The 8,671-nt window shown below is 33.2% G+C and overlaps 1 long non-coding RNA gene across 2 annotated transcripts; it reads left to right on the top strand.

Annotated features, from left to right (window-relative positions):
* The first annotated feature begins 631 nt into the window (after nucleotides 1-631).
* On the top strand, nucleotides 632-4,384 carry LOC127158309 (uncharacterized). Of its 2 annotated transcripts, none has more exons than XR_007826124.1 (3): nucleotides 632-699; nucleotides 3,634-3,759; nucleotides 3,874-4,384. It is a non-coding gene; the product is annotated as an uncharacterized LOC127158309 (long non-coding RNA). The 2 variants fall into 2 exon arrangements; XR_007826125.1 differs by having other exon boundaries at nucleotides 635-699; nucleotides 3,638-3,759.
* Nucleotides 4,385-8,671: the final 4,287 nt, after the last annotated feature.

The raw sequence follows: 8,671 nt of genomic DNA, 5'->3' as shown, positions 1-8,671 counted from the left end.
GAACTAAATTTTTTTAGTTTCAGGTTAAAGACTAAATGAGGATCATAATGTCAGACAGGAAGCATAAAGAGACTCTCACCACACACGCCATGATTGGGGATAAAATACATGAGACATTATGTGATCATCTAAATCACTGATCATGTTCACATAAACATGATGTCACGGTTTATTTACTCCGGGTGAATGTAAATTTGAGCAGCAGACATGACAAATGTTACTGCAGTTGCAGTTACGTGTGCAGATGCATGAAATCATGTGTGTGCTTTAAAATACCTTATTTATTTTAACACTCTGTTTTGTTTTTTTGCTTGGATTATGCTCTTAGTATTTGATCAAAGTGATACTTTAGTTTTGTCTTCATCTCTTAACCTCAGTGCTCATGACTCATTCTCGCTGAAAGAAGGTGGAAAACCACGCTCACTGAATGAGTCGTAAACTGAATGTTCATGCAGTCTTGTGGTCTACTATGTTCAGCCGATCAGTTCAGAGTGTTTTCTAAAGTGTAGTTTGTGGTGGAAACTGCACTCTAGAAACAAATAATTTATGTTAAATCATTTAACCCACCTAAAGACGCCCACTTCTGGATATTGTGCAACACCTCTGTTCACATTAAAAACAGTTTGTCACCCGTGCAGAAGAAAAAGCGTATTGCTCTGTGTGATTACTGAAGGCTGTTGTAGATCTCTCATGTATCTCGTAAGTGCTTTAAATTCATCTAATGTTTTATATGAGAAGCAATATATGGTTTTGAGTGAATTACTGTAAAATGACAAATGTACTCTTTAATCTTGGCTTATATTTATAACTTTTATAATTTATTAATCTTGCTTTGTGTTTATATGCTGTAGTTGAGACCGGGGCTAGTTGTCAAATTGTAACTTACAGTAAATGCTCTGAGTAACACACTTTTGTAACAGCCCTGCATGAGTATTTTAAGCTACTTTTTTATTATAACCTGCAATAATATCTTAATACATGATTTAAAAAGAAGTTGGATTCCACTTGAGGCCTCCAAATTAAATGTATCTGGAATTAGAGGCATTAAGAGACAATGCAATGTAAGGAGTGAAATGATCTGCCTCACAAAAACAGATGCCATGCAACAAAACAAACAAACAAACAAACAAAAAAACTAATTGGAGAAAGAGAGCAAACAGAGGGGTCCATCTGAGAGTTTCCCCTACTAAAATTACAAGCAGCTCTGTGTATTGTAAATAATAAATAAATTAAAAATTGATTAAATTGATATAAATAATAAAAAAAGTAAATATAAATGTGATAAATAAATAAAATAAAAAACGTTTTAAAAAATGTTTTCAGAAATGTTTTGAAATTTTGTTGCCATATTTAGCAACTTTTCAGACTATCCTAGCAACTGTTTCTTCCAAAAGCACCTAGCAACAAATTTAGCAATTTTTAATATTTATTTGACAACTTTAAGCAACTTTTGATGAGTGACTCAGACCACAAAAAGCCACACATTCTCCATCCAAATTACACAAACAGAGGAAATTAAAGATGCCGAGCAGTACACACATCACGTGAATTGAGTTAGCTATTTGCAATTGTTCAGTTTAATAATAATAATTGAATAATTGTTTATTTATGATACACCTTCTTAGTAGCTTCTAGCTTGTACCCATAATTGTTGATGAGTACACTGTAAGAAAACAGGGAAAAGATACTAATTTTCCAAGATATTATCCATTATCCATTGTAACCCTGCAACTTGAAAACAAAATGCGCAGTTTAAAATGCAGTAAAATTAGGTAAAATACTTGAATTATAATCATATTGTGTAAGTGTTCAACAATACAATGACTATACTACTACATGAAAGGATAAAAGGGGAACACTTTTGGCATTTCTCACTTTGTGTAAACACTTGCGATTCAGACCATAAACTACAAATATGTCGCTTTGTTTCATAATTACAGTATATATGTTTTTTGTTATTTACCTCAAAAGAAAGAGTGAATGTGACAACATGCCCCGTAGGTGGGGTACATCGTAACATGTGAGGGGCGCGTTGTAACATGACCATATGACAGCTTAAAATGTTATCTGATGGAATGGGAAAAAAAATCTACACGAACTAAAATATTTTGTCAATAAAATAAAATGAGTACGTTTTTCTACTAAAATAATCACGTTTTTTAAAAAATTAAAAATAATCACATTTTTGAGGTTCACAATGAACACATCGCAAATATGCATGGGACAGCCATCTAAACTGATAAACAATAGACTAGACATTAAAATAATAGCAGATTTGTCTCATTTTAAATGAATACTAAAAACTGAGATAAAAAATTTACTTAAGACAGAATTACAGAATCCCAAAAAAAAAACAGTTTGCACTACAAACCAGTGTGTTCATAATTAAGATAACAGATTAAAGTAATATGGTAAGACACACCAGTTTGCAATATCAACCAACAAAATGAGCTTTTTGTGGAGCTAAAAATAGCTGGAAGTGGGTGAGACTGGAAGCCAGACATAAAATTTTTTTTACAAATTACTGCACTCACTTCACCCAATGTTTAAGGTGAGTAAAATAGCCTTGACAGACTAAATTGCTTACACATAACTACTGACGAACTTTATTATTTCCTGTGTGTATGGGTAAAGGGGGAAAGCAGGCAGTGGATCAAACCACTGTGAGGTAAAGGAGGGGGGACTCAAAACATTTCTGAACTTTATTTTTATTATTAGTGTTTATATTTAAAATATTTATTCATTATTTACAATACACAGAGTCACTTGTAATGATATGTTTAGAGAGGAAACACCAAATTTGATCTGAGACTGTGCACAAACTGAAAGCGATGGAAACGTTCATATTAAACAGCCTTTGCGTGGAAAAGTGCTTAAAGCCACGTCAGGGTCCGGGCAGAAGTACATACTCATGAACAACTATCAAACACAGCTGTGGATCATTCAGATATATTTTTATAAATGTAGCTTATTTTTTTGTGGACTATATGTAAACATCTTTTATATGATATATCTTATTCAGGTCAGTACTAAATAAACAATAACATGCATTTTGTAAGATTCCTTTTATTTTGGTAAAATAATGAACATTTTGCAGATTCTGCAAGGTGCATGTAAACTTTTGACTTCAACTGTATGTCTTTTTTATTTTAACAGTATGGTTTGTAAAGCTCCGACTTGTAAGTTATGAATTACTGTTATGATATACACTGTAAAAAACTATTTCTTGAGTCAACTTAAAATAGTTTGTAACCTGGCTGCCTTAAAATTTTAAGTTTAGTGAACTCAAAAAAAGTTTATTCAACTTGAAATGTTAACTTATACTAAGTGACAACTTAGATATTTGAGTTGAATCAACTTAAAATTTTGAGGCAGCTGGGTTACTTACCCATCTGTTGAGTTTAGCAAACACAAATATCTAAGTTGTTACTTAGTACAACTTAACATTTCAAGTTGAATAAACTTTTTTTGAGTTCACTAAACTTAAAATTTTAAGGCAGCAGGGTAACAAATTATTTAAAGCTGACTCAACAAATTGTGTTTTTTATTTTTTACAGTGTAGAACCATTAAGGGGAGGAGAATATTAATACTGATTGATGTTTTTTCTTTATTTTTGAATTTTATTGTTCAAGTTAGATGGAAATTGGAAGTAAACACATGAAGAGACGGCAAGAGAGAGATGAAGACACAAACCAGTGAAAACATGAAGCTTGTGAAGCTCGCCAGATGGAGCAGCTACGTGGATATACGACCGCATTGTAAGCAGACAAATATTAATTTCTACTAGTGTCTGTGTGTATTTCTGATCTTCAGCATTAGTCCATGTACAGAATCTAAATGATGAAGATAACAGATGTGTGTTTTATTCCCAGTCTCTGCTGATCCAAACCATAGGTGGAGTTTCACTTTTATGCGGGGGGCAGACGAGCCAGCATTGCGATTATCCTGCTGTAAAACCTGTAATTTCTTGAAGCAGCAACATCTGAGTCTGTAAAGAGCGAGTCAGCGTGGGCTTTGATTCTTATGTTTGCTGCTCGGGATGAAGATGAAGTTCGCTGAATAAAGGCTTGGATTTGTGTCTGTTCCTTGCAATCGTATGGATTCTGAAGATGTGAATTACAGAGCAAAAATAAAATTGATTCTTTTTAATTATGTTGAGTTTTTGATGTATTTTATGGTTCTATTGTCATTTACAGCATACTGGAGAAAACACCTTTTGTGTCCCGCATTTCCTGATTTTGCCGAGTTAGATGTGTTCCTGTGTCATCATATTTTGTTGACCCTGGAACAACATTTTAATCCAAAAATGTAATCTTGACCACATCCCTACACCTAAACCTAACCTTACCCATGAGTAATCCCTAAAATCAGAGGAAATGATAGATGAATGCACTAAACTTCACAAAAAATACAAACTGTTTTTTCAAATCTGATTGGTTAATTGCAATGTTGTTCCAGGGTCAACAAAGATGTTGATCCAGGAACATGTCATACTTGGTAAAATCAGGTTCTGCTTTGTGTCCCACCACAGAAAACAAAGTAAATAATGTTTAAATGATTGTTCATTTGAAGGGTTTAAGACCCTGGTGAAAAAAACAGCATATGCTGGTTTATGCTGGTCAAGGACCAGTATAAAGCAGCAAAGGACCAGCTTAAACTAGCATCAAAACATACCTACCAGCTTATTGTTTAACATGTAACTCAGGCCTATGCTTGGAAATGAGCTGGCAGCAGAAATCACACAGAACTGAGCAAAATGTTATCATTTCATATTAAGTAAACAAATAAACAATTTAATAATGCAATTAAAAACATAATGTCATTGACATGACAACTAAAAACAACAATAAAATTAACGCCCATTTTTAGGTGCCTTAGGTGTCGAGTATTTGTACATTTAGATGCTTTAAATATGTCAGCATGTTTTAGTGTCTGTAACGATGTACTGCTGCTTGATCACTTGGACTTTCCATCTGCATTTCCTCTGTCACACCTACCGACTTTGTAGTGTTTTTTGTAGTGTCGCTCGTTCCCTTGACCTGGTTTTTACTGATTCATAATGATAAAAACGTAACTTGATAAAGGTTAAAACATAGACTTGGATAAAACATTATTCTCCCCTATTTTTATTTTATGAATAACGTTCAAGTTTAGAACAAACATTTTACAAGTTTTTGGCGGGGTTCCCCTGATAAAAGTAGCATAACGGGGGCTATAATTAATTTACTGGGATCACTTCAGCCCACGGTGTTTAACCCTTTCAGACCCTGCATCCATTGAAATGGACATCACATGACTTTTGGTTTAAACCAATAAAATGTCATGTTTTTAAAATATGAGCAATGCCTGGTCACTGATTGGTCCCTGATCAACCAATTACAATGAAGATCTGACTCCTAACTTATTCTGATTGAGCTACAGACATCACAAAAGAGAGACATGTTAACCAGCTAGACAAGAAGAGGAGGAACCTCATATTTTACCTTTTATATGCAGAATTATGTTAATGGTAGACTCATCAACTTAAAATTAAGACTATAAAATGATAATATTTAAAGTTATTTTGAAGATCTGTCAGAGTTGCAGAACACAGGATTGTTTTTTAATTTACTGTCCATTACAATGGACATCAGGTCTTAGCAGGAACCTCATGAATTAGTTGTATAACAGATTAAGAAATTTGTGCAAGCATTTCAAAGCTAAATACAGAAGTACAAATTCAAGTGTCAATGTTTTATGAACATTGATGTTAATTAATGCAATTAATATTAATATGATTTCATTTATGTCTTCAGATTGACTATAATCTGTAGGTCAATTTTTCATTGGTTTTATTGAGAAACAGCCATAGTGGATGAGATCAGTGAATACACAGTAACACACACACTCACACCCTACACACACACTGATGCCTTGATGCTATAATGCACACAATCATATATTTATCAAAACAATCAGCAAGTACACATAATCCCATAAATATACACACAAAGACATTTATACATATACTCAGATTCACCCACTTCAACCAAAAAACAAGTTTTTTGAGACTTCTTATCATCTTACATTTTTTTTCCACATTCTTATGGCATTGTTCATTCTTACAATATGTATTCTGTTCAAAATCTTAAACACTAGTTCAACTATAGTGCACAAACTCTACTTATTATGTATGGTTAAAATATGTGGATTTATTTTTATTCAGTCCTGGCGTCCATTGTAGAAGACATGAGAAAAATCTAATAAAAAATGATTTTGCACAAATCTTTTTTTTTTAGACTCATTTATATGTTGGAGAAGAGCAAATATCAAGAGGACAATAATTTTTTTTTTTTTTTTTTTTGTCCAGTGAAAAAAAATCAGGTCTGAAATGGTTAAGTGGCAGTTTCTGCGGGAAAACCGCAAACATTAGTGCTGTTTTGACTCATTTCCACATTTTCCTGAGTATCTCTTGTAGTAGTGAGCCACCTGTGCTCTGCACTGCACTGCCGCCCTCTCGTGGTGAAGTAATGTTATCTCCAAAGTTATTTTCACAGCTGATTTCATATCAGTGAAAGTGACCGCCTCAGCTGTAAGCGCTGACTGTTTATCTTGAACAGCAGGACTCCGACTGACTCAGTTTGTTCAGAGCGGCTGCAGGAGCTCTGGTGACCACATGGCTGTTTCTGGCCAGATTCACCGCATGACAATGATCACGTGTGTTTTGGGTTTATTCCAACATCCTCAAGTCCGATAATGCTGACAAATCTGTTTTTTAGAACAATGCAAGTGTTTTTACTGTAGTCGCAATGGTATATTGGGTCAGATTTATAATAAAACACTGATAAAAGCATAAATAACCCCACTTCATTAGTATTTAAACAGTATATGTTTATGTTGATCATTATTCTTGTTCAGATGGCGCTGTATTAAGCATGAGAAGTGATTCTGTTGCTTATGAAAACGCTTTTGAAACGTCTGTGTATTTGATAAATATTGCATTTAATTCATTTCAATTGTTATTAGTTACAGTTACTGAGAATAAATGTGTAATTAAATTACAGTTACTTTTGAAAAATGCCAGTGATTACAAAGGGGATTTCATCTGAATTTTCCCACACACCCACCCACACTTACAGATTAAATTGACTTGAACTGCATTGACCTCTCTAAAATGAGACACCAATGTTTCAGGAGTTTAGGACACAGAACAGGACACAAGCTTATTCCATAACTGTTTTATTTCCTATTTGGGTTTATGCATTAACTTTATTTTTTAAGATTGTTTTTCCAAGGCATTGTTAGAAGCTAGCGTTTTCTATGCAAACATTTGATTTCAAACCCAGTATCGTAGCTATTAAACTATTTCTTGTTATGATGTTATTTATGTTATGATCTTGTTATGACATATAGCTCACGGTGACCCGAGTTCGATTCCCATCTCGATGTCCTTTGCTGATCCCGCTCCCCTCTCTCCTCCAGCTCTTTCCTGTCATATCTCTACTGTCCTATCACAATAAAAGGCATAAAAAGCCAGTAATGGATTATAAGATAACTAACAAACTAGTACTACTTCCTTAATTATTTATGTGGTGAAATGTTGTGTAAGAAAACTGGTGTGACTGCACTGTGTCCCTAAAATGTCTTGTTTGAACTTGCCGTTTGCAAGCAACTGATTTCTTCATGGAAGCTTTGCGTTTAAATATTTCAGCTCAGATCAGAGTTTCGTGTCTAATTATTTTGACGTGAAACATCTAAATAATCTATCAAGCAGCTGTGTAATAAGTGAGATAATGTACATTCAGCCAGTTGTTATCACAAAATAAAGATGTATATTATCCCTTTTTATAATCTTAATTCAAGTGATAAAGGATTTTGAAAGTCTGACAGTAATCAGTGTTGAGTGCTACTGTAAGTTTAACTCTGCCTGGTTTAAACGTTTCAAAATCATTAACAGTTGAAAATATTAGAAATTTAGAAAAGTAATCAAAAAGTAATTAAAAGTAATAAGTTACATTACTTTTTAAAAGTAATTGAAAAGTTACACTACTTATTACATTTTAAATCAAATAACTTGTAATCTGTAACCTATTACATTTCCAAAGTAACCTTCCCAACACTGTTAATAATACATCAAAACCTCGATGTCATTACCCACCGAAGGTCTGTGCATCGAAAATAAACAAAAATACAAGCACTGATACAAGTAATATTGTAGAACAGGTCATTGTTATTAGTGATCGACCGATAATGATTTTTTACTAGGATACCGATATTTTGCATAATTATGCGCCCGATACCAATATGCAGAACCGATATTTATTTACAGTTATAACGTAAATCAGTGACTGAGTGAATTAAGTCCATACTTCACTTTGGTTTTTCCTCCTTTAAGTCATCTTAGTTGAAAGATCAGTGTTGAAAATTAGCAGTCTTTCATATTAAACTTAATCTTTTACAACAATAAAACCATTTTATTTATAAAACGCATCAGCTGCACCACTAATAAGCAAAATAAATGGAGAATGGAGAATTTTTTAAAATGGAGAAAATAAAGAGGAGTCATATCAACTTAGTTTGCTATAAACTATAAACTACAGTTTATAGGCTGTTTAATAGGCTAAAGAGTGAAGAATTCACTAGATAATGTTAATTCACTGAAAAATATTCTCTGGAATATTGGAATATAAC

Source organism: Labeo rohita, unplaced genomic scaffold (assembly GCF_022985175.1).
Source record: "Labeo rohita strain BAU-BD-2019 unplaced genomic scaffold, IGBB_LRoh.1.0 scaffold_144, whole genome shotgun sequence".
Classification (NCBI taxonomy): Eukaryota; Metazoa; Chordata; class Actinopteri; order Cypriniformes; family Cyprinidae; genus Labeo; species Labeo rohita.
The sequence above is the reverse complement of the archived record's forward strand: the minus strand, read 5'-3'. Positions and strand labels throughout refer to the sequence as shown.